The 27,770-nt window shown below is 44.3% G+C and overlaps 1 protein-coding gene across 3 annotated transcripts in view; it reads right to left on the bottom strand.

Annotated features, from left to right (window-relative positions):
- Positions 1-22,414, bottom strand: part of PLCG2 (phospholipase C gamma 2) — a 488,855-nt gene extending 466,441 nt beyond the window's left edge. The window contains exon 1 of one of the 3 annotated variants that reach the window (XM_078669997.1): positions 22,281-22,414. The gene's annotated coding sequence lies outside the window, so the exon portion shown is untranslated. Of the gene's footprint in view, positions 1-22,024 lie in introns of all 3 variants that reach the window. The other 2 variants (XM_078669998.1, XM_078669999.1) reach the window with 2 other exon arrangements.
- Between the last annotated feature and the right edge of the window lie 5,356 nt (positions 22,415-27,770).

Genomic DNA, 27,770 nt, shown 5'->3' with positions numbered 1-27,770 from the left:
TCACTTAGGATGTTACCCACAATGGCCACAATCACTTTCCAGCTGTGAACTGTCTGGCTGCGCGACTGACCATTTAGTAAACTCCAAGTCACGAAACCTTCAGTTCTAGGCATGTAATAAAGTACATTCCACTCAATAAAAGAGTGTGTCTCTATATTTTACAACCTTCTTCAAATAAACATAATGCCGCAATATACTCCACCTAATCACTAAAAAGGGGTCTATTATTTCAGGGTGAAGGTTTGGTGAGAGCTTGGACTTGGTGCTATGAGTCTATGCTGCTATTAAGAGTGTGGATATACTTTTGCATAAATTGGATAGTTTCATAAGGTGGCAACTCCGAAAGGGGGTAAAATAACATTTGATTTTTCTAGTAATGTGAGCAAGATGATGGACTTCGTTGGCTGGGCTTGGCTTCAAGTGTACACAGAGAGAGCGTGTTATTGGCTAGGTGGTTAGTTTTAGTCAGCCTGAAATCTATCTGGGTCTGAATGCTTCTGAAGTTGGTAGGTGAGGCTTGACTGGTGAACCTACGGAAGAAAAAGACTTCTAAGAGAACGGTGCTCTTCATTCCTTTGGGAGTCGCGGGTGCCTGGGTAAGGCCCTCTAGGACAGCCAAAGTAGCTGGACAATTGGGAAACTGGCTAAGCCGGACCTGCAAACAGATATTCTTCTGGGGAGACTGGCCACCTATCTACTCTGATGCATGGAGTGACCATGGACCTTTAGAGAATAGGATCCTGAAATCCAAGATGTAGAACTCTAAATGGGAAAAAATGCTGTGATAACATATATGAGCATCAATCCTTGGGCAATTGGCAATATCCTTCCTAATTTCAGGATGGTTAATGCCCACTAACCCAGGCTGTCCTCCAGGTGCTACTTACGGCTAGGATCTCAACTTATTAGCCTTGAATGCCATTCCTACTTAGGACCTCTGACAGGTAGTGCAGGAGATACAACGTTTTGCCCCCAAACCACACCCAGTTATCTATTCTTCTGTTAATTATCTCACCAATAATTTACTTCAGCTTTTCTTGTAGTTTATTTTTTTGAAACACAACATTATTCCATTTGTTGGTCCACATTCTTAATATCAGAACAACGCAATGTGTTTTATATTAGCTGCAATGCCATGTTGGGCCTGACTTGGTCCTTTTTTGGAGAGAATCGTTTTTTTGCAAATTCACGAAACACATGCAAAACTCTTTGAACAATATTACAATGCACACATTTTAGACCCCTAGACAGTATTAAGGTTTTTTCCCCCGACAAGGATCTTACAGTTGTAGCCTCTAACGTCTGTCCGCAATAACTTGCAGAAATTGAACAGTAAATATCCAGCTCAGAGTCCATAAAGGAGAACCATTGGCATGTTCTCATGTTCTCATCAACCCAGTCCTTGATCTCAGAATTCTCAGTGCTAAATTTCCTGGTTGACCTTTTTGCCCAACATTCAACTCTAAAAGCAACCCTGCACTCTTACAACATTCATGGTAATCTTTTACTCCTAAATTTACTAATTTTGAAGTTAGATTCACAGAAATTTTTCAGAAATTAGTTTTTCTTATGTTTAAAGCAAACAACTATAATAAAACTTATCATTAATTTCATTGGGTTGCAAGAATTTAATCTGTGTATTCAGTAAATCTCCCATTGGGACAAGCATCTATTTCTATTATCCCCTCCCATTCCTTGTTTTTCTAATCCCTGTACTGAAAAAGTGTTGCTGGGGCATGCATGTGTATTCAGCCGATACCACACCGACAGCGCAGCATTTGGCTCCTGTACCCATTGGAGCTTTAAATCTCTGTCTGGGTTTTCCGGCATCAAGGAATGCATCTACATATCCTTAGGGCACTGAGTCTTGCATGCTACCTGTGTGGTGGGAGGCAGCTGCTTACTATGCACTCCTGCAGTACCATTTAACTAACTGAAGATGGTGGTGACATCCTGCGCCCCCTCTTGCCAGTTCCAAGGTGCTTTTTTGAGATAGAGTATGAGAAGAGAATCCAGATTGAAACTTTCAGCTACTTTTCCATATTGTCTTCTTCTGGACCCTATATTGGCATGACCAGCCGTGCTATTTCTTCCCAAACCAAGATGGCCATCATTTACAATAATAATATATTGATCTTAACGGTTCAGAGATGGTCATGGTGGATTTCTTTAGATATCATTCCCTGTTTTAATCATTGCACTAGAAGTGGATGTGTTGCATCATGTTTAAAATCTATTTTTGGTTGCCTCCATCACCCCTTTGCTACCATTGTCGTACCTGATGCTTTCGCTACATCTTCAGCTGACTCCTTTCTCTGCCCAGTTCTGTGAGGGGTTGGTGTCTTATGCATTTCTGTAGCATCTCCCCTCATCTTCAATCAAGTATGTCAAAAATTGCCTAAGAGGTTTTCTCTGCCTTTGGCTTTTTCCTCCTTTGGACCAATTTACATAAATAACAATTTCAATAGCACTATTTTATTTATTTTATAGCGCTATGCAACCCAATGCAGGGTGTCAGAGCTCTGTACGTACCATACACATTATACATTGACAATAAATCATGTACATGTCTAAATCAATGTGCAAATTTTGTTACATGAGACAGTGATGGTTACAAGGTGCAGGAGTCACATGTCCTTCAATTTATGAACTGCACGTAACAATAGGATCTCTGTGTTAAAAGCAGTAACCCACTTTACTACCTACATAAAATAAAAATCTGTCACCTGCGTGTTAGTTGATGTGCTTTACAGGACACACATTTACCTTCTCTACTACTATGATTCAAACCTGGGACTTCACAAAACACAGATCTCTCCAGCAAGTGCATTAACCATCAGAGTTATCTCAACATTATTACTATTCCCTGAGATTTACTGGGCACCTTCACAGCAGATGCCTTAACCCAATGAAATATTTTAAAATGTAGACTTTGCAACCAATTAAGCATAACAAATCTACTACCATGCTTCTACTTGTTGCCAATTTCTTTGTGGCAGGGTTTAAAATATAAATGTATTTGTTGAGGCTCAGATTTTTCGTCAGGATTGCGCCACTTTTTTTGGCACAACCCCAACACCAAATCTCATTTGATAAATCTCATAAGGCGCTTAAATGTACTCATTATATACCAAGTTCAAAGTGCTTTATTCGAGTTTTACTCATAAAAGCATGACATACAAACATATAGTAAAAAACGATTAAATTTACAGAGTCAATTTAGACAAAGCACATACACAATATAAACATTTTAAAAAGCGTAATACCTACAAAAATTGAACAATTAATAAAACTCTGACACATCATATATACAGGTGCAAAGATCATTACCATCAAAAAAGCCAGAGGAATAACAATCGTAATGACAATGTGAGAATCCTCTAAAATCCATAACGTTAAAAGTTCTAACCGATGATACGTTAATAATCATTAGCAAAAAATAGACAAAGATCTAGCAGTCTCTGATCAGCTAAAAAATTACAGAGAGTAAACAGTAGTTTAGCAATCTCTGGACTATTATTAAACAATTACAGAGAATAGACATATGTATAGCAGTCCCTAGGCAATTTGGTAGAGGGTGATTAATTTACCAACAGTCTCTGCCTTAAGACCCATGCCCACCCCAAATATTTTGCAATGGCAATATTGATCCAATCTTCAGTAGTGGATTTTACGATACGCAACGCCACCATACTACTTTATCAACATATGGGTGAGGTCTTAATATCTGATGTCACTTCTTGTGATGTCACTTCCTGTGAAGTCACAAGCAATGTCGCGTGTCGTGACATCATGCGTTGTGATGGCACGCGTCATGATTTCACTTGCATACTGCCTAACCTTGTTAGTCCCCCCACTACTTGTTTCCTGACAATTTGTATTACATTTCAAATGCTGAGCAGCAGTAGAATCTGTGCTGCTGAGGAATGTGAGCTTTGGCCATATGCGCCAGGTGATAAGGGCTTGTGGGACTTGGGCCCCACCAATAATGTATAATAAGTGGTCAAAGGTTGAACAGGGACCTTTCAAATTGTTTTCTAGCTGGAAGTGCGCTAGGATCATATATTGCCTGGAGCCTTCTTACAGAAAGACAAGGAGTGAAAAGTTATCAGCATCTCTTAGGAGGACAGAGGTGGATTGTCATAAGCACGTAAGGCTAAAAGCCAAAGTTAGCTCTGATTTTTCAAAACTTTAGCAGCATAACAACATTTAAATAATAAAATGTCTCGCTAAAAAAATACCTTTTTCAAATGGACCAAAAAAGTATAACACTTGTTTGTAATGTCATTTTAACTCATTGATAAATAACTTTCTCAATTCGTGGAAAACATGCAAATGAATTAGATTAGAAAAATAACTTAAATGCTCTTTTCATGTTTCCATTTTGGGTAATATATACTTCGTGTTTTTTTATAGTGCTCACATAGTGAGAAGGCCGCTTTAGGGCACCGACATTTACAAAACATGATCATAAACCTCTGAACCCCAGCATGTGGTCTATATATATATATATAAAAATATGCACTGTAAATCGTGTGTATATATATATATATATATATATACTTACATATATATTAAAATCGCCACACCTGAGACTGTAAAGAAGGGCGCTCTATAAGATTAGAACAGGGCTTTTTTTGATGAAGTGGTATTGATGCACATTGCCTATACCAATTTTCGCTCCTAATTTTATTAGGACGTTGTCCTTGCTTTCAGAGTCCAAGGGATGGTAAGCTTGGGCATTAATCACTGGTTGTGTGATGCTATGCTAAATTAATATATAACTTGCTTAATTATTGTTCCTGAGTTAGGATGAGTTCTTTCATTGCAGGTCTTTCCATGGACCGTCAGATGGTGAAGGAATCCTATGGAGCAGTTCCATCCCATTAAAATGTTTATATAAAATTGTCCCTAATAGGAACTGGGTGAACTTGGCTCTAATGGCTACGGCCATTGGCAAATTTATTGGGTGCAGGCAGAGGATGGGGTGGGAGTGCTCCATGTTCATTACTCAATGCTGCCTTCTGATTTCAATCCAAGTTACTGTGTGTTATCAAGGCTCATTGATTCAGTGAATAAAACCATGCTGGGCCTGCCCACCCTCTGGGTGTGTCCACCTAGGGTCTGCACATCCTCAACATATGTCCACCCATGCTCTCCACACCTGCCAGGCTTTCCCACATTGCCCAAAACAGAGAGGCCAGGGACTGAACCAACTGGGCTTTCAGATTTTCAGGGCTCTCGCATCTGCTGAATTCTTTCCTTCATAGTACTCTTGCTCCACTGATCTCTGTCTCTTCCACCCGCCTGACTCACACTCCCCCACACACTTCCTTTGCCTTTACAGAAACACATATGCGACCCCTCTGGCATTGTCCACCTGCTGCTTTGGCTTACACATTGACAAAACACCTTACACACACCATCAACATAGACAATGGCTTGCAAAGCTAATATTGCTGGCTTCATTGTGAGTCCTGAATAAACATAAAAAACCTGCTGCAGTGAAAACAAAAATAGATTGCTTTCTGTATATAATGCGTCTAAGAGATAATGAATTTAAAGTGTGACGACTTGGTGTACTTTTGTGATGTAAAGATTTGTAAAGTAAGCACTCCATTTGAGGCGGAATGATACACCAAACAGCCACAGCACGTAGTGAAAGTGAAATTCTTCTGTGGGTTAAGCCAAAACCCATTCTATATACATGTTAAACAAAAGGTAACAATACGTTAAGCAGTACTTAGAGGCAGCTGCATTGATGGTCTAGTCAAGTCATAATACCCAACTCCTCATAGTTAGCCTTTAAAATATTATTCAGATCTTAATTCAGGACATTTTGTCAAAATTTGCAAGTAATTGGGCAAAAGCTTGGTTAAGAAGATCCCCATCTACCGACATTTTCACCTGTTTGGGGACAGAGGAACAGCCATCTCACTATTCTCCCACCCATCCACGAGTCAGAAGAATGAGTCCTCACATGTCCTAGTACTCAGGGCTGTGACATAAAAGTAAATCAAGACATCAGGAGACGGAAAGCACCTCCTAGTTCCAAACAAGGTCAGGAAGGCCGTTTCTGTCTGTGTCTACTAGTGGTTGCCTAGGAAAGGTGATCCGCGGTGATGGCGTCACCACAATGATTTTACTGGAACCCCAGAGTAGGATAGGCCATTTAATGCAGCTGCAGTCCCATCTTTTTTCACAAGTTGCACCCAATTAGTCTTCTACCTTCCTAGTTGTAGTCTGTGGCACTGACCTGTGATTCTAAGAAACGCTGGGGGGCCCATTCAAAAACGACATATTGTGGTATGTTTAAAATTACAGCGTAAGTACTACTACATTACCATAAAATGCTATTTACAAACCTACAAGTGCAAATATCCAATTCAATATCAATCCAATTCCTCTCCTATCTAAGGGGAGATCCCCATACAAGGAAACTTACTACTGAGTAGTATATGTGGGATGGACCGAGGGTGTAGCTGAAAAAAGGGGCATATTTACTACTAAATGGGAGGGGTTAAGGAAGGTGTAAGGAGTAGCTTAGGAGGGTTGGGCAAAAGGGACCCAAAGCAGTAGTAAATTAGTCCAAGTAAGAGCTGGAGTAGGTCCAGTACCACTTGTGGACATCATCTGGTACTGAAACACCCTACATAGTAAATATTGGAGGCAGGAACTTAAGTTAAAACAAAGTTAATTTAAGTAACATTATTTAAAATAGTTACACATATAAATACATATAATTTATTTTTAAAGGATTAATAAGTAAAATGTATTCATTTAATTATAAAATATGTAACTTTTTTATTGATGAATTAATATAACAAATCTGTATGAAATTATAATTAAATCATTTCAAATTAATTATATACATCACTTTTAATTATTGTTATTGCATACAAAAACATTGGGTTTTTTTAAATTTTAGGTGGGAATGTATTTTTTAATTTAAACTTCGAGAATATTTTTCATTGAACTTACTATGTTTGAATTAATTACATATTTAAATTAAAATTGAGTTAATAGTGCTGTAGCATGTTTTGTTCTCCCTTTAAAATAAATATATACAATTATTTTACATTAATACTTAACATAACAATATTTTCTATGGGAGAGTTTTGCAGTATTAGTGTTTGGCAACATGTGGTGCTGCCCATACTATTTCTTTTTTGGCACTAATAACTCACACTCATATATTTGGCTCTACTCCCTTTTTCAGGGATGGAGACATGTAAGTCTACATTTTGGGTAACTTTACACTGAGTTTGTGATTAGTGAAAAGTAATAAAGTTATTAAAATGTAAAGGAGTAAATTACAAGTGTAAATTACTCTCAAGTGTAAGTTACCTTTGTAAATAGTCTGCAAGGGTTCTCCTTTTTGCCATTAGTCTTCACCTTGCATGTATAACACTTGACTGATTTCCTTATCGTCATCTGTGTTCACCACCAACGCTAACAAAGAACAACTCAAGCTGTCATTGAGCAATGATCATGTGTCACTGGCGGTGATACTGCGGGAGCGTGTGAACACAGTCAGTGACTGCATGCTGCTCATTGGCCCAAGTCCAATATCGATACGGTGAGAGTAACGGTACATTACAGCAGGAAGGATATCTGTACGCTGGACCTCTGGCTCCTGTTTTGTTAGGTCCCTGCTGCATTAACCAAAAACGTGGGTTTCAAGTAATTGTATAGTCAAGTTCTTCTTAGTAAATCTCAAGATATCCCCGTCCTTCAACATTAAAATTAGCCGTAAAGTTATTGAGATGATGGACTGAATCTTCATTCTATGATAAAGCTCCACATTTTCTGACCCAAAAATTTTAAGTACCACATCCCGGCTGGTCCAGATCTGAAGAAAGATGACTTTCAGTGGCACCTCCCGTTCCATGAATCCCTGCATATTCTGTATAATATTGTATGGTAGCATTCTCATGGTAATTTCCGACTTATGTAAAAAGCCCAAAAGCACTTCCACTTGACTTAGCAGCTAATCTGTTTGTTGCCTATGGATTAAAGAAGCTCTGGATTGGGGTCTTGACTATAAGAGCTGTGTTTTTCTCTTGCATGGAGACTTGGAGGTGTATTCCAATCCACATCTGCTGCAGTGGTATGTTACAGTTTGTTATGCGTGGAGTGGAATGCAATGGAGTGTGAGGGATATTTTCATGTGCAGCTTACAGAACCACTTTTACAGTCTAGGACATAGCTGAGTCATGATTTCTGAAGGGACCATGTCTCTACTGCTGTTTAGGTCGGGCCTCGAAGCAGTGCGCATGCGCTGCTCTTGGAAAAACGGCCTCTTGGAATCGCTCAGGACCTCCGGCCTACGGCTTGCAGTTACAAGCAGCGCTGCTTGCTGCCGAGCTATCGCTCAGGCCTGACTTCCGGCCAACGGCTTGCGGTTACGAGCAGCACTGCTCGCTCCCGAGCTCCCTAGAACTGCACTCCTCCCCTCCCACTCCATCAGGCAATCCCGTGAGCTCACTGTTTGTAATGCTGTTATTTATTCACTTTATAGGTTACTCCTATTACCGCTTTTAACTTTAATTTTATATCTGCAGCCCATTCCTGATGCCACTATAAGGTCCCAAAGGTGAGACCTATTGGCTATGCCAATGCTTGTTGGATTTTTCGATGAGTATTGATGATCACGGTTGTCTTGCGGAGCATGTTCCAAGCTTGCATATATAAAAATCGAAGAAGCTCTCTACAAAGCACGTATTTTTTTTTAAAAAGGAATGGTCAAGAGTGATACCATTTTGGATGTCACCTTTCACTAGTGACTGAATAGTTTGAGTTCTGACTGCCAAAAGATAGTTCCCATCCCCTGGATCAGTAAGTGTGCTATTCAGAATACATTTAAGAGATTTGTCTTTATTCTGGTAACTAGTATCGAGCTCTCATAGCTGGGATAACGTATCCTCATCTGATCATGTTTAGGAATAATCTGCTGCTGTTTTTTGTATTTGTTGCATCTTATATATTAGGTTTTCGGAAAATCCAATGTAAAGGTCAGTTTTATAGTCAAGATATGATGACACTAGGGCTATTGATGCCTGAATCCTGTGCAATAATTCTAAATACAAAAAAATAAATCTTAGATTTTTCATCATGAAGTAAGCATCCCAGCTCACTGTCTTCACAAGGGTTTGGAGCAAGGGATTGGAGTCCATCATACTGCCAAGGGTCTTCATTGCCTTCAGTGTGGTTGGTAGGATCACAGCTCAAGGATCCAAGTGCATTTGAGGTTCTAACTTTTTCATATTCCAGTGGTGAGTATTTGTATTTTTGATGAGTTTAAGATGGTTCTTTAGCATCTTTTGTTTGCAGCCATTCGCTGAGAAAAGAAGTTTGATATGATGTAAGTTGAAAATGCCAAAAAAAAGATTCAAAAAAATATATAAAAAATATGAAAGAAGTCTGAGTTTTTTCTATAGTTGTAACTTGATCTGAGTGTCAACAGTATAGTTGCATCAAGTAAGCCCGAAATAGCGGACAAAGTTAGAAAGTGAAGGCAAGAATACTCTCGGAAAAATCATCTTTATGCATGGTCTCCCCAGATGTTTTTGCTTTTAAGGAACTTGAGTTTCTGGCCTATTTTGACTCTGGGTATTGGGAGACTGTTGCCTAGCTCCCAATGCACTGAACTGTAAACATAGCAATAGATTGGCCATAGCAATATGGTGCACAACACTTCTGTGAGTAAAGCTGCAGCAGGCGCAAGTCAAAGGAAACTGTTTCAGAGTCTACTTTTGGAATTAACTCATATAGCTAAAGGTAGTGTCTGGAAACCAGCCGTGTCTGTTTGCATAATGTTTAAATGTAGGACATACTGAACTTTGATGAAGGCATGCTCCTACAGTGACCAGATTAAAACTGATAATTTACTGCATAGGATGTAGTTCTATTCCCTTATTTATAAAATGTGTAGTGTTCTTAAGTCGGTTTAGGGAACAGCCAAAAAGATGTTCTGTGCAATGTTATACTATTTATTAAACTTTTAATGTAGTGGTGAACACACATTTTTAGTATATATGATGCACAGATTCCTTTGATAATGCTTACTTGTTCTGCCATGACTGGATAGTACTCAAACGAGTTCTGCCATGCTCTCCCTTCTTCAGTAGAGTAATGAGACGTGAAATATCTTCCTGGGAGAGAAAAATAGGCGAGGCCTGCCAGCAGTCTTCTGGCATGAAGGCTCGAGGGAGTTCATTAAAAGGCTCCAACTCTAAGCCCTCTTGAAATGTAAGAGAGGGGAGTCCCTCCTGCTGTCTTAGGTCCACCAGAAGCCCCAATTCCCAGTGGGACTTCTCCAGTGTCAATTTTCCCACCGTTCCCAACCTCTTATTGTCCTTCTTCCAGATCCCGATCGCTACCTGCAAGTGGGTTGTCTCTGGTTATGGTCGGGTACAGATGTTGCAGATAGCCCCTGGTCCCACTGAATATCTATTTGCCTATTGGGCCCATCCTTGTTGGAATTCAAAGGCCAACCCATTTACTACCAACAATAAAGTAGCCCAATTATACAATTGTGGATGATTCCTCCTTCGCAGGGGCCTCTGGTGAGCATTGACAGTGCTATACGAAAAGCCCCACTATCCCAGAGAAGCACTCTGGCCATTACATCCACCTCTTGGAAGAACATTTCTAGTACCTCGTAAAACGTGTACTGGACCATGTACAGGAGTCTGCGTTGGATAACCATTTAGTGCTGGGCACCTCTGCCCAGCAACAAGAGAGGTAGTTTCTGCTAGTGACTCACATTTGTTTTTTACAGTCCTGGAGGATTTGTTCCAGGTTATGCTTGTAGAATTCTGCCTGATCCAACATTATGTATTCACCCAGGTGAAATCCCTCTGGTGGCCAGTGCAACAGACACTCCCTGCTCTACGGTGATTGTAACGTGGGAAACCTACCAACTTGGCCCAGTTTATGCACACCCCTGAGTGCTCCTAAAATATGTTCAGGATTTCTAATATGTGAGTTATGAACCAAGCTGGTTCCATCAGGTAGAGTAAGATATCGGCAGCATAGAGTGAAATCACATTTTCCTACCCCAGAGTCCATCTGAGTCCCCTGATATGGGCGTCTACCCTCACCCAGTTAACTAGGGGATCCACCGCCATTGAGAACAGCAGGGGCGAAAGAGGACACCCCTGCCTGGTCCTTATACCAATGTCAAACTCCCAGGATGTTGCACTGTTAATGCGGACCAATGCCTGTGGCTAAGTATATAGGAGCTGAACCCAAGCCAGGAATTCTGGCCTAAATCGCATCATTCTCACACCTCTAAGAGATATCCAGATTCTATTGACCCAAAAGCCTTCTTGGCATCTAGTGCCAGCAAGACCACCAGCTCCCCCAGGGCTTCCCCTCTTTCCAGGCACCCACACACACTTCACACATTCAGTCTCATAGATCTACGAGGCATGAAGCCCGACTGGCCTAGCTGTACTAAATTTTCTATGACCCAGAGCAGGCGGTTTACCAGCACCTTGGAAAACATTTTTACTTCCAAGTTTTGCAGGGCATTGAGCAACCGGCTTACCCTTCTTGTGGACCATTACTATTGACGTTGCTCGAGATCCCGCGGTACGGTACCCTTCCTCTTCTCTTCATAAAACATTTACCCGAGGGGTCAATCAGTTTACCCCATAGGCATTTACAAAATTCTGATGGGACTCCGTTAGCACCAGGGGTCTTCATTCCCTTGAACTGGCTAATTGCTTTCCTAATCTCCACTTCCTTTATGCCTCTTTCCAGCATCTCTCTGTCACCGGCGCCAACAGCAGGGGTTGGGATGTCGGTAACAAACTGATGGCGCTGTCCTCACCCTGGATTCATAAAGCATCCTCAGATGTGCCGCAAAGACCTCCACTGTGTCAGCCATCCCACGCGCCTCACTCTCTGCCAGTGGTACCTATCCCCTACCCTCTTCTCTGTGCGCCAACTAGACCAGTGGTATGCCTGCCCTATTGCCGAACGTATGGTCCTGGTGCAAAAACGTAATCTAGACGGGAAATTGAGCCAGTTATGACAGATGCGTAGTAGATGCTTGTGGGATTTCCCTCCTTCTATATTTTAACTAACCCCAACATCTCCACGCAGGTGCGTAGACAGGTATCGCCCTCTGGTGCCTTCTTGTTTTGAATGGCCCTTTCCCAATCACCCCACATTATCATGGACATCTGGAGTAGGCAGACCATCCCCTCACCCTGCAGTCCTAAGATTTTCAGCTTCAATCCCAGTGGGAGATACCAGGAGGCCACTACCAGGAGCTCAGTCTCATAAACCCCACGTATTACCGCAATGCTGCCTCTGGGTATGTCCAAGTTTGCATGATTCGTAACGGCGGGGACCTACGTGCCAGGATGCCTACTCCTTGCAATCCAGTTGTAAATCCAGAGTGTGCAAGTTGTATATACCAGCCTTTCCCTAGAAACCTGCAGTTTTCCCCACCAGGCATGTCTCTAATAGCAGGACTATGTCAGAACTGTGACATTGACGTTACATGAGAGGATGGTAGGGCCACAATGTGCCCTTCAACCCGCCACAGTGTAGCCATAGGTACTGCTCATTGTAGACATGCCTGTGGGTTTTGTTCTGTATATGTGTTTTGTGTCAACAACATGTCTGAGTCCCTTTTCTCCCAACCAAAACTCCCCTTTCCCTACAACCTCAAACTGAAGGTTCAAAACGACCTGCATCCCCAGTGCTCGATATGCCTGTCGACCCCAATCCCTGTACCAAATCTTAGCTTCAACTTTTATGCTCCAGGTCTACTTCCGTCACCTGAGGAAAGAAGCATCTCTGAGATGATAGGTATCTGGTCAGTCTGTACCTCTTGCAGCACCACCATTTGTGTGTCTGCCCTAAAGTCGAAAGTCCCCAATGTTCAATCAGGGAGGCTGTGGGTTGCTGGTTACACGTTCGCTTAACTCTGCTCTTAGCGAACCCCTTAGTCTGCTTGTTGCTCTGCAGTGCCCTGCTTTATTGGTGAAGTACACCCTTTACCCCGCCATCGATTATCCACTGGCCACCAGCCTCCAAGCCAGTCCCAGGCCTCCTTTGGGGCACTGAAGAACCAGAAGCACCCCTCAGCTAGGACTTTCAACCATGCATCAGAAATCCCATACTGTATTGTAAGTTCCTTCTCCGTAGTTACCCCCTCACTATGTCAAAGGATATATGCTTTGCCTGAACTTCTTCAGTGTAGTCCAGGAAAATCAAGACCACACGAGTTTCAAGGTGTGTAGGGTTCTGCAAATGGGCTGCACTGAGGATTGCATTCTGGTCTCGGTTGGTCAGAATGCGGGCCAGGAGAGGTCTTGGGCTGGCCCTGAGCTTCCGTGGAGCCCCAGGTACCTGGTGTCAATCAATCAATCAATCAAGGCATTTGTATAGCGCGCTACTCACCCGGTGGGTCTCAAGGCGCTTTGGGGGGGGTCCGCTACTGCTCGAACAGCCAGGTCTTGAGTTGCTTCCTGAAGGAGAGGTGGTCTTGGGTCAGGCGGAGGTGGATGGGGAGGGAGTTCCACGTCTTGGCCGCCAGGTAGGAGAAGGATCTTCCTCCCTTTTTGGCTCTTCGGATGCGGGGAACGGCGGCGAGGGCGTGGCTGGTAGATCGTAGCTGGCGGGTTGGAGTGTAGAAGGTCAGGCGGTCGTTGAGGTATCTAGGGCCTTGGTTGTGTAGAGATTTGTGCGCATGGGTGAGGAGTCGGAACGCGATTCTCTTGCTGACGGGGAGCCAGTGCAGGTCTCTCAGGTGTCCGGAGATGCGGCTGTGTCGGGGGATGTCCAGGGTGAGTCGTGCTGAGGCGTTCTGAATGCGCTGGAGTCTTTTCTGAAGTTTGGCTGTGGTTCCGGTGTAGAGGGAGTTCCCGTATTCCAGTCGGCTGGTACACTTTCAACAACAAAGATTCAATGTTGGATGCACTAGATCCTCCACAAAATGCTCATCCTCTGAGCCCTCCCCCTTCTCTGGTACTCCTACAAGGCATATGTTCTCATGCTTTGATCAGCCTTCTGCATCTTCAGCATGTGCACGGAAGCAGGTGCTTTTCTCTTTCAGATGGAATGTCTCAGCCTGTGGATAACCTCTGTGTGGTCCATGAGGGTGACCTGTGCAGTGCAATACTCTTTTTGAATTCTTCCTCATGTGTGCAAATCAAGTCACTTCCACAACCCCTGTGTCAATCTCATGTTCTAGTGCTACAGGTGTCCTTATTCGCAAGGAACATTTAGCTGAGGGAGGGGTCTCTCTCCTCCCCCCACTCACACTTCAGGATCTGCTGTATGCCCCCTGGAGCTGCCACAAAATGCATATTTGTCCATTTTATTTGCTTGCAGGGGTTTCGCAACATTGTCGCGAGCATTCCTGCTGTTACGTATTGGGGGTGGTGTCCCCAGGTCCGGAGGAGCCTCTTTGCTGTTATCCCCCTGAGCTTTGAGTTGACCTCTAAGTTCTAGCAGCCCCTTCACAGTATCAGGGCCTTGCTCTTGCATATGCCACCTTCTTACCCACAATCATCTGTTTGCAGCCAGGGCCACCTTGGTGCCAGGAAACACAGCCTCGTCGTGGAACACTCGGAACACTTGGATCGGAGGAGCCCTATCTAGCTGGATGACTTTCACTGTGGACATTGGTCACCCAAAGCATGCCCCACAGGTTCACACTGGTTATAGGCAATGACCAATGCTACTGTCCGCGGTAGTTACCATCTTGGATTTTGGCCGTGGCCGCCGGGTTCTCAGGACTGAGCCATGCCATTGCCCAATGCAGCCCCCTGCTCTCCATGTCAATCTCGCACCCTTGGTGATCTCCGCACCTTCTGGCAGCGGGGGATGCGGCCTCAGCTCAGAGACAGCCCAGGCATCTGGCAGTGTGGGCTTCTTCAGGCAGAGCTCCAGCTCCTCGTGTCAGCCCGCCTTTGTGTCAGAGCAATGGCCTCCTCTGCATCAATTATTCATAAAAAATATATAACATATCAAATATTTGTTGAAAACTTCTATAGGCTTGTGTTTTGTGATGACATTTCTTTACAGTATTTCATTTATTTGTAGTGGCAATGATAATGTTAAAATACTTAATTTTATTGAGAAATGTAGAACCTTGTGGTTCAGGGGGTTGTTGGAGGTCAGATGCCTTAGATGACCGGTGGTCAATCAGGTGCTTTGGGATTATTCTGGGAGTTGTGCTGCGAACTATCCGAGCCAAGATGGGATTGGCGATTTGCCTTGCAAGAGTAAACGCCGAAGAAGAGATGATGTTGAAGGTGTGATGTTGTGTCAAGACGTAGCTGGCATAGTTTGGTGGTCTGTCCTAAATGTTGGTGTGGTGTTTGCTTGGGTGATTGCTCTTGTAATATCACATCTTGACGGTGTGACAACATTGTGTCATTTATATCCATAGGTTCTACTAGAAACTAATTAATACATGGACATGGCTATCCTATGAGGACTAATGTCACTCATTCTGTATGGTTCCTTTGATAGTTGACTCATTATGTATGGTCTATGCATGGTATGGATGCTTCTGAATGGTGAAACTGGGAGTTGAGGCGCACATTCAAGAGACGGTGGTAGATGAACCCTTCCCAAACACCTAACACAGCAGATTGCATGGACTCAATGACCCTCTCCTATCACTGTTTATATATACTCACAGGTCATATGTACTACCAGGGTCAAAGTACTTACAATAGTAATCAAAGTACTTACAGGTGTTAGGTACTGACAGGTCATATGAACAGAGAGGCCACATCTGCTCACAACTGGCTCTAAGGACTATCTTGTCACAAGTACTCACACATCTTATGTACCCACAGGTCAGATTTACTCTGAGGTTTGGGGAACCTACAGCAGTTATGTACTCACAGGTCCTCCATACTCACTGGTCTTACCTACTTACAGGTTGTGTATATTTACAGTTCCCATGTAACAATAGGCCTTATGAACAGAGAGTCTCAAGTACTCACAACAGGTTCCAAGGACAGGTGGGTCAACTTTATTCCAACATATTATGGAGTAACCAGTCAGATTTACTCACAGAGCCAATGTACTTATAGGTTATGGGTACTCATAGGTTCTCCCTTCTCACTAGTGCCACCTACCTACAGGTCCCACAAATGTACATGTTCTGTGTATTTACAGGTTATATGTAATGACAAGGGACACATACTCACAGGTTCTGTGTACTTAGAGGTCTCATGTAATTACTGGTCCCATGCAGTGACAGATCAAAGGTACTTACCCGCCTCATGTAGATATGAATGCCATGTCCTTACAGGTCACATTAAATCATAGTTTTTCTGTACCTACCGGCCCCACTGCTTCCACATACTCACAAGTTCCACAGTCTTGCACAATGTATTTTCAGATAACATGTAATTGTAGACAACGTGTATTAGCTGGGCCAATGTAGTCATATGTCTAACATAATCACAGGAAAAATACAACATTATCACCCCATCTGAGACGTAACGACGCTAATAGAAATAGTAACAGAAATGGACAGAGATAAATTAAGATGCCCCCTGAAGGTATAGACCGCTTGACTGGTGGACCCTCAACCAGGTTCTATGCAAAATCACACTGGTGAATCATCGGCTGAAATCAAGAATAAACATACAATGTTCTGAGACCTTTGATGGCACATCCAGACTTAAGGGTATGAACAAAACAAAACAAGTCCAGTACCTACACTTGCTCAAACTGGGGCTCTCAACTTAAGTGACACATAGACTGACTTTAAATTCATTATCTTTTTAAACACTTATTAGCAAGATGACTGCCTACTAAAATAACGAAATTGCTTTATGGTCCTTAACAGTGATTGGCCTCTCTTACTACATTAAAAGGAGAAAATGGCTCTTGTATGTGGCAATTAAAAAAAACGTACCTAGCCCTATTGCAAGAGTCTCATCTTTCACAATTAGAATTGGAGAAATTGAAATGGGAGTGGGTTAGCAAAGTGGTCTCCTTATCAGGATCAGATGACTCTGAGGGTCACGCACAGAAAGAATGGGGCTGCCATTATTTAATATGCAATGTGGTGGTAGACCCATCACAGATAAAACAGGTCCCTCCAATAACAGGCACAACTGTGACAGGGGCCTACTCACCAGTCTTATGGAAGGATCGGATACTGCAGGATTCCTGGCTCCTTCTACGTCACACAGACAAGAAATATCCATTTGTTTCCACTGCATATGATTCAGAGTCCAGGATCAACTACTTTCTCATGAACAGAATCACTTTTGCTAAAATTCTTGACTGTGGCATAGGTATGGACAGTGTATCAAATCATTAACCAATATATATATACTTGTAGACCTATACTTTACAATACCAAAAACACAAACCTGGTGGACGACTGTCTATGCATAAACTGCCCGAGGAGAAAAAGGAATTGAGGTCTATTATCCAAGAATACTTAAATCTTAAATAGCTTTTGACTTCCTCACCTCAATTATTATGGATGGCAGGAAAAGCATACATAAAAGTTTTACTAATGAGAGACTTGACAATGGCCCATAGAAAGGCAGCAAGTGACAAATTTGCACAAGAATCTGAGATCCATTCACTTGAGAAGGAGCACTGTTCATACCCTAACGAAGACAAACTGAGAACATTGACAAAGAAGAAGTTTGAATTGAACATGGTTTTCTCCAGTATAATGGAAACAGCAATGAACCAGATTAAACAAAGAAATTATGAACATGAGGAAAGCAGGAAGACTGTTAACTCACCAACTAGAACAGAGAGAGGCACAATCAGCTCTGGACAGGATCACTGAAACAGAAGACCCGCTGTGCACTCTACAGCACAAGGTTACCCAATTGATTTCAACCAGAAGAGAACTTGACAACCGTGCAGAAGATGCAGAGGGTGGCTCCTGGCAAAACAATACCCGAATGGTGAAGATGCCGGAGTGAACTGAAAGGCCTCAAGCAATCCAGTCCATCAGATCCTGGCACCAATTGTGGATACCTGCTGAAGATCTGACCCAGTGTTTTATTGTGGAGAGGGCATACAGATAATTGCTGGTCAAACCTCCCCAGGGTGCCCCTCCACAGTCCTTCATCATCCGCTTCCTCCACTATAGAGAACACAAAACTGTCCTCAAGGCAGCAAGGGTGCAGGGGGTCCAATCCTTTGGAACAGACACCATCATGATCTTCCCAGACTATACTCTCCAACCACAACAACAAAGACGGTCGTTCACAGAGTTCAGACAAAAACTTGAAGCTAAGCAACTAACTTATATGTTACTATTTCAATCAAGATTGAAAGTCATTCACAGAGAGAATTCACACTTCTTTAACAACCCAGAGGAGGTGTTGGACTAGCTGTAGATACATAAAAGCCTTTGGCACCCAAACTTTTCCAGGGACAACCCACCATCATCTCAGTCAATGCAGGGCATCGTTAGACCATGGCGCTTACATGATGCAATGTTACAATACAGGCAGATCAATGTTTTGCCCCTCCATGGCATGAGATGACCCGTTCACCTGATATCTCCTTAACACAATGTGAATGGGAATATGATGCTCACATGTTACCACCAGGAACCTACTGAACTGGAAGACTACAGAACACGGTGAAGCATGCACATTACCTTCAGTTAATGTACTCAAACTTGCATTATGGGACTTGAGTCAAGAGGCTTCTCAACAGACAAGTGTCTCTTCAGTTTAAATAGATTTATGCCATTTTACAATACCATCTTACTTTTCTACAGGTTGTATGGACAATAGATGCTTCTAGGGTGAAGTGTAGGGAAGCAATGGACCCATATTTATCATATATACTTAACATTTGCCAACTTAGAATCCAACATATGTATACATTAGACCCCCGCTATGTAATCAGTTACTGCATCTCCCAGAGTTCAGCCCGCTTAAGGCCAGGGTAACATTACACCCCCTAGGCAAAGGGTTATATCACAGATTGATCGCTCATTACAGGTCAATGTCCCGGAACTCCTGGTCCTCATACTGAGGGGGTGGGAGACAGGCTTGCACCGACTAAATAAGGAACAGTGAAGAGAAGCCAACATTACTCCCCACACACTGGATACATTGGCACAACGTATTCAATTCTGCTACCTGCATAGGATCTACTATACCCCAGAATGGCTACACAAGATTAAGGCCTTTCACTCATCGGTCTGCACAAGATGCCAGTCGTCAAGGGGCACCCTATTCCACGTGGCCTTGGATTATCCTAACATTCAACCCTACTCGTAGCAGATCCCATGGCCGGAGACTTCTGTACTAGGCTATCCTACTGACTTAACACCTAAGATAGCCCTATTAGGGATCTTGCAAGAAATAGGAGGCACCCTGGCTCTGAGTACATTCATTGAACTTGGTTACCGGATTGCCAAGCGAAATATTGCCAAGTAATGGAAGGCACAGAACCTCTCTACACCACATGAATGGCGAACTGGTATGGACTACTTCTGTAATCTTGAAAGGACAGAATACAAAGCGTGGGGATTTACCTCCAAGTATGGTAGGGTATGGGGACTATGCCTGGCTGTACCATAATTCACAAACTCCCATTGGACAACTCTACCCTAGATCCACTTAACACTGGCAATATACTAATTCTTTTCGAGATCTCGAAGTAATTTTCTTTCAGGGATCCAGGGTGTGGCCAGACCAATTGAGCAGCAGCCATGACGTTCCTCTGCATGTATATTGTATGAAAAGGTGGGTGGTTTGTAGCAATCTTATCACATTTCATTTGAGCACTAGAAAGCCTGTCTTTATGCCATATTTATTTGTTTAAAAAACAGTTATGAAAAAGGAAACATCTAAAGGAAAGGCACTGGGGATAACGCTTTCCTTTCAGAATAAAATAACTGCTCGTCTAATGGTGCCCCAGTTGGGAAAGGTATCCCATGAAGCAATAGAGGATAGAACCCTACGACCAGAATTCTACAAAGCCTGCATATCATCAATGCCTACACAGCCGGGGAGGAAATCTCCCTATGGTAAAATACAGCAAAAGTAAGAGTTTATTAAACTTTATAATAAGTTAGTGAAAAATATTTCTGTTAAATATTAATGTAAAGTAAGTTTACATATTTATTTTAAATGTAGAACAATACTAAAAATGATACAGCGCTATTAACCTAATTTTGAATTCATTCTTTATTTAATAAACATATTAAATGAAAGAAAAATATTTTTTCTCAAGTTTTAATTAAAACGTAATTTCCACTTACAGTAAAAAAATATATATCAATATATTAGGCATCGATAATTTTTAGAAGTGAAATATAGACATATTGAAAATTAATTTAATACATTTAAATTAAAGTTACATTATTTATAGATTCAGTAATGTTGTTAAACTATTTATAATTAAATAATAAATGTGTTTTATTTTTACTTTTTTAACATTAAATTAAATGTAGTTATATTTTTAACAATTTCGAATAATGTAATTAAAAAACAAATCCTATGGGGTTTTGTTTTAAGTCCCTAACGCCGTTATTTTCTGGAGGAGGATGTTGCAGCATCAGTAAGTGGTTAGCCATGCGTGGAGCCGGACGTACTGCTTACTCAATAACTCTACTGGCACAGGGGGATTACGTTTAACTCACACCGTCATTATCGGACTGCAGAGCTTATCACTTATGTGAGACAACCTATCATGTGACGAAGAATCTGGAAACACGAGACTGGCTGATAGAGGAAGAACATTTGTAATCGGGTGGAGACAGACCCTACGTTCTCTATAAGGGACGAAAACATGTTAAACATCCTGATAACCCAATTGTGACAGTAAGGCTACCAGTCTGGTCTTCGATGCACAAAGATCTGAAAAGGGGCTTCCTGCATTCAACTGACCCCATTGGAATAGTATGAATCTAATAATAGAGGCCTAACATAATCACACATCTAGTGCTTAATTTGAGGAGGTGGTTTCCAGTACTGGCACGAGCACGTATTTGTCAACACCAGCACTTATAAGAGTCTGCCACAAGGTGGCTCTGTTTGTCCAATTTAGATACTAACTCAACCACAGTTATTAATGAATTAAATATACATTAAAATCACTAATACTTGCTTCCTAAGCCATTCTTATAGCGACCTGGAATAGTCTCAATTGTCACACTTGTAGGAGTGTGAAGGACAGTAGTTGTTTTAGTACTGGCGTTGGCAGGGCTAGCAGGGGCAATGAGTGGTATAAGCTGCAGTAGCCTCCTGGCTGGGGCCCTGGCACTCACTGTTTTACAAATTAAGCACTGCACACAATTCTCATACTTACAAATCTAATGTTCTCTCAGATTTCATGTACTGACAGATTTCATGTACTGAAAGAACATGCGTACTTATAGGCCCTGTGTACTCATAAAGAGCATACTATTGTACTATGATGAGCTCATGTGTAGAATGTAATTAACTATCCTGTCTCCGCACGGGTACCATCCGCTCACAGATGCTATTTAATCGCAGAAGGGAGGCATTACCAAGTTGCATGTACTCACAGGCCCTGCTTACTTCTTGCCCTCGTATGGTCCTGTACTCGAATGTCCCATGTGCTCACAGCTCCAGTGCATCACATTTGCCACACATACTGACGTATGTCACGTGTCCTCGCTGGCAAAAAGTACTCTAGAGTGTAGACAACTCCCATTTACTGACTCAGACATCCACGTTCTTTCATGTTCCATGTGCTCGTATGTGCAATCTACAGCCAGAGCTCGTTTCCTCAGAGGTACCACATCCGTTCATGCCCCATGTGCACAATGCTGCAATATACTCATAGTTCCGGTGTCGTCAGGGCTCCTATGTGTCTCACAGCCCCCATCTGGTGGCAAGTGTCTTGGGCAAAAATGCCACATCTGTAAGATGCTGTACCAGACCCTTGGTAGTGTCCCTGAACTCACATACCCTCACTCTTTCCGGGAACTCACATGTGGTATGTACTTAATGCAACATCTCAGGTACTCACGCATCCCAGGTACTCACAGTTCTTCTCTCCTTGCACGTCTCACCTGCTCACCATGTACAACCCGATCTCGGATGCTAAAAAAGCACCATGCAGTTGCAGCTTCCGCGTCTATTTCTCAAGTGAAAATAATTGAGAGGACCCGTCCGGCTTCCTGTTATGCTCTTTGCCGACGTTCATCCAGCCCCAGTGCATTTCAAACGAAAGTTCAAGTCGGATAGACACTGAGCAGTCGAAAGCCCACCCCGCTGACAGATGTGACAGGCTGAAACCTCCACTGCTCAGAGAGTCCGTGTACTCACATGTCCCATGCTGGCACCGCGCCCACAGCCCCCCGATCCGCACCGAGCCGCACTGTGCTTCAGCGGAGGCTCCGACTCCAGGAAGAGCGATGCTTGGAGCTCTAGCAGCTCGCCCAGGCCTGTCACGTGACCCCGGGGGAGGATTCAGGAAGTGCGGCTCGAGGCAGGGAGAGAGGAACTGTCAATTCGAGCTTAAAGACGAGCGCGCTGGGCAGCCGGAGGGTCGCCCTGTGCGGGTTTAGTGCGCTGCACCTGGAGGGACTGTGCTAACGCTCCGTACCTTTTTGTGGGGAGATGCATAGTCACCCCGTCGTGTGTCTACTGCATTGTCCGCCTGTTGTAGAGCGCACTATAACTTACGTTCGGTTGTGAGTTGTGAACTTTGCAATGTCAGGTCTGTGGAGGCAGGGGCGCAACTAGGTCTAAATTTCGGGGGGGGGGGGGCTAACATGGCAAATGAAGGGGCGTGGCTAATGTTAATCAATGGGGCGGTGCTAAAATGTCAGATAATCAAAACCCATACCCACACTGAACCCTAAAATTAACCCGACACCCTAAAACCCTTTACCACCCTGAACTCTAAAATTGCCCCCCTGGCACCACAAAACCCATACCCACCCTGAACCCTAAAATTACCCCTGGCAGCCCAAAACCCATACCCGCCCTGAACCCTAAAATTAACCCTGGCACCCCAAAACCCATCCCGATCGCTAAGATAACCCACCCTGGAACCCCAAAACACATACACTGATCCCTAAAATTACACCCTTGCCCCCCAAAATCCATTACCACCCTGAACCCCCAAATTACACCCCTGGCACCCCAAAATCCATACCCACCCGAACCTTAACATTACCTCCTCACACCCCAAAGCCATTACCACCCTGAATCCTGAAATCATCCCCCTAGAATCCCAAACCCCATACCCGCGCTGATCCCTAAAATAACACCCTTGCCCCCCAAAACCCATTCCCACCCTGAACCTTAAAATTACCTCAGGCACCTCAAAACTCATACCCGCGCTGATCCCTAAAATTACACCCTTGCCCCCCAAAACCCATTACCACCCTAAACCCTAAAATGACCCCCTGGCACCCCAAATCCCATACCCACCCTGAACCCTAAATTTACCCCTGGAACCCCAAAACCCATGCCCTCCCTGAACCCTAAAATTACACCAGGCACCCCAAAACCCATTACCACTCTGACCCCCAAAATTACCAGCTGAACCCTAAAATTACCCCTGGCACCCCAAAACCCATACCCACGCAGAACCCTAATATTACCCCAGGCACCCCAAAACCCATACCCACCCTGTACCCTAAAATTACCCCTGGCTCCCCAAAACCCATACCCACCCTGAAGCCTAAAATTACCCCTGGCACCCCAAAACCCACACCCACCCTGAACCCCTAGATTACCCTCCTGACCCCCAAAACCCATAACTGTCCTGAACCCTAAAATTACCCCCTGGCACACCAAAACCCATTACTACCCTGAACCCTAAAATTACCCGTGGCACCCTAAAAGCCATACCCACTCAGAACCCTAAAATTACCCCCTGGCACCCCAATCCCTAACCCACCCTGAACCCTAAAATTATTTCTTGGCACCCTAAAACACAGACCCACCCTGAACCCTAAAATTACCCCTGGCTCCCCAAAACCCATACCCACCCTGAAGCCTAAAATTACCTCTGGCACCTTAAAACTCATACCCGCGCTGATCCCTAAAATTACACCCTTGCCCCCCAAAACCCATTACCACCCTAAACCCTAAAATTACCCCCTGGCACCCCAAATCCCATACCCACCCTGAACCCTAAATTTACCCCTGGAACCCCAAAACCCATGCCCTCCCTGAACCCTAAAATTACACCTGGCACCCCCAAAACCCATTACCACTCTGACCCCCAAAATTACCAGCTGAACCCTAAAATTACCCCTGGCACCCGAAAACCCATACCCACGCAGAACCCTAATATTACCCCAGGCACCCCAAAACCCATACCCACCCTGTACCCTAAAATTACCCCTGGCTCCCCAAAACCCATGCCCTCCCTGAACCCTAAAATTACACCTGGCACCCCAAAACCCATTACCACTCTGACCCCCAAAATTACCAGCTGAACCCTAAAATTACCCCTGGCACCCGAAAACCCATACCCACGCAGAACCCTAATATTACCCCAGGCACCCCGAAACCCATACCCACCCTGTACCCTGAAATTACGCCTGGCTCCCCAAAACCCATACCCACCCTGAAGCCTAAAATTACCCCAGGCACCCCAAAACCCATACCCACCCTGTACCCTAAAATTACCCCTGGTTCCCCAAAACCCATACCTGTCCTGAACCCTAAAATTACCCCCTGGCACACCAAAACCCATTACTACCCTGAACCCTATAATTACCCCGGGCACTCTAAAAGCCATACCCACTCAGAACCCTAAAATTACCCCCTGGCACCCCAATCCCTAACCCACCCTGAACCCTAAAATTACTTCTTGGCACCCTAAAACACAGACCCACCCTGAACCCTAAAGTTACCCACTAACACCCCAAAAAATGAATTCCCTACAAATGCACAGACAGCAGGGGGAAAGGGATGGCCAGTACAGGTGAAGCTTTTCCTTTGTAAATGAATTCCTGCTGCCCTCATAGCCCAGGGTTTGCTGTCTGTGCACTTGTATGTAATACACATCTATACAAGTGCACAGACAGCAAACCCTGGGCTATGACTCCAGTGGAAATTGCTTTACAAAGAAAAGCATCATCTGCACTGGCCATCCCTTTCCCCCTGCTGTGCACTTCACACCCCATGCTGAACACATCAAGTGCTTAGGTGAAATCCCTGCCTTCAGGCAAGGATATCACCTCGGCGCCAGTAAAGGAAAACAAGAGGTGGGGGCAGGGGGTTCACTGAAACTGTTTAGAGGCTGGCTGGCTCGGGCTGCTGGGCCTCAGAAAGCATCATAAAAATGACATTCTCGGCTCCGATGCGCAGCCTTCTTTCATCATTTCAGTGCGTGTCAAATGAGCCCGGGCTGAAGAAGATGACGGGGGGGGGGGCTGAAGCCCGGTGAGCCCAATGGGTGTTGCGCACCTGTGTGGAGGTGAGTGGTCTGTAGACTCCCCTTAGCCATGCATGGACGGTGCGGCGCTAAGGGGGTGGCTGCACTCACTGTTAGACTCGATATAGGTAATTATATGCTGTTCGCCCTGCGTTGGGGTGAGTGCACAATACACCCTGCTGAGTAGGGTGAGCGCAACTGCAGTCTTGCCGAGTAGGGACTGCACTTCCAGCCCTGCAGCATGGCGAGTGCACTGTACACCCATGCTATGGTGCGGGTGCACCGGCATTTTTGTGGTGTGAGTAGGGTGCTTTGTACATAGTGCGCTCACACGTGCCACTCGCTGCGCCCCACTGCATCATTCCCAAGGAAAATGGACAGAGTCTTTACTGTGGTTTAACCAAGGGCGTAGCCTTTATTTAGATTTTTTAGATTTTAGACATCACATAGACACAACGCATTGTGGAATGATAAGTGACAACCTTCGTCATAGTAAGGCATACATTGTTATGAGCACACCGTTCATAAGATCAGCCAGATCATATATAATTGTTTAAAAAGCCAGATATAGGGCAGATTAACAGTTCATCGATTGTGTAAGCAACACATCAGTATCTCGACCTTCCTCTACCAAGGAACATTTCCAAGGTTAATGGCAAGTGCCAGCAGGCCCCTTTACCTTATCCATCGCCCACACCTTCAACAAAGGGTATACATTTATTAATAACTTCCAGGGCACCGCATCGCGGTCCAACCCTGCCAGGGGGTACCTACCACTAGGCAAACTCCCCCAAAAGGTTCAACTTTCGGGCATCCCGGGGTAGGGCAGAAAGGTGCGGGACCGCCAGCAGGCCAGTCCGCCCTCCTGCCTGCCCAGTGCTCATATTAATAAAACCCCCCTTCCAAGGGGAAAGTCCAGTAAATCAGTCCACATTTTTGGGGTAGCCCCCATTTCTGCTGCCAGAAATTCCGCCACATTCTGCCTTCTTGCCAGGGTGGGTGGGTGGTTGTGCGAATCCGGTGTGATGGATCTCAGAGCTCGGTGGAGGGAAAAAGAGGCCGATCCCTCGCTTGCGGGGCCTTATAAGCTGCTGCAGTCCAGCCCGAACTGCCAAGCCATGTCTTCCCTAGACCAGAAACAAGCATTCTGGGACCGGTTTCGGATTCATAAACCTCATCAGCCAGGCTATCTTGAATCCAGTGGCAAAGTGAGCAAGGGACTCACGTCTGAGCATACCCTGCCAACTTAAGGCGAACAAAGCGATACAAAAGGGGATGATGGACGGAGCATTTGAGCAAATGAAACACTCACCCCCAGTCAACTGATCTGGGTTTAATCCATCACCACTCTTTAGCTCGCTCTGCCACCCCAGTTCAGACATGGCCATATGCAAATCAGTCTGACCCTGTGCCTCATGGGAACAGTCCAACCCGAACAGCCAAGCCATGTCTTCCCTGGACCGGAAACAAGCATCCTGGGACCGGTTTCGGATTCATAATCCTCAACAGCCAGCCTATCTTGAATCCAGTGGCAAAGTGAGCAAGGGACTCACGTCTGAGCATATCCTGCCCTCTTAGGGCGAACAAAGCGATACAAAAGGGGAAGATGGACGGAGCGTTTGAGCAAATCAAACACTCACCCCCAGTCAACTGATCTGGGTTTAATCCATCACCATTCTTTAGCTCGCTCTGCCACCCCAGTTCAGACATGGCCATATGCAAATTGGTCTGACCCTGTGCCTCATGGGAACAGTCCAGCCCGAACTGCCAAGCCATGTCTTCCCTGGACCGGAAACAAGCATCCTGGGACCGGTTTCGGATTCATAATCCTCATCAGCCAGGCTATCTTGAATCCAGTGGCAAAGGGAGCAAGGGACTCACGTCTGAGCATACCCTGCCAATTTAGGGCGAACAAAGCGATACAAAAGGGGATGATGGACGGAGCGTTTGAGCAAATCAAACACTCACCCCCAGTCAACTGATCTGGGTTTAATCCATCACCATTCTTTAGCTCACTCTGCCACCCCAGTTCAGACATGGCCATATGCAAATCATTCTGACCCTGTGCCTCATGGGAACAGTCCAGCCCGAACTGCCAAGCCATGTCTTCCCTGGACCGGAAACAAGCATCCTGGGACCGGTTTCGGATTCATAATCCTCATCAGCCAGGCTATCTTGAATCCAGTGGCAAAGGGAGCAAGGGACTCACGTCTGAGCATACCCTGCCAATTTAGGGCGAACAAAGCGATACAAAAGGGGATGATGGACGGAGCGTTTGAGCAAATCAAACACTCACCCCCAGTCAACTGATCTGGGTTTAATCCATCACCATTCTTTAGCTCACTCTGCCACCCCAGTTCAGACATGGCCATATGCAAATCATTCTGACCCTGTGCCTCATGGGAACAGTCCAGCCC

The sequence above is a fragment of the Lissotriton helveticus genome, chromosome 12, assembly GCF_964261635.1.
Source record: "Lissotriton helveticus chromosome 12, aLisHel1.1, whole genome shotgun sequence".
NCBI classification, from domain to species: domain Eukaryota; kingdom Metazoa; phylum Chordata; class Amphibia; order Caudata; family Salamandridae; genus Lissotriton; species Lissotriton helveticus.
This window is presented reverse-complemented; position numbering and strand designations above follow the sequence as displayed.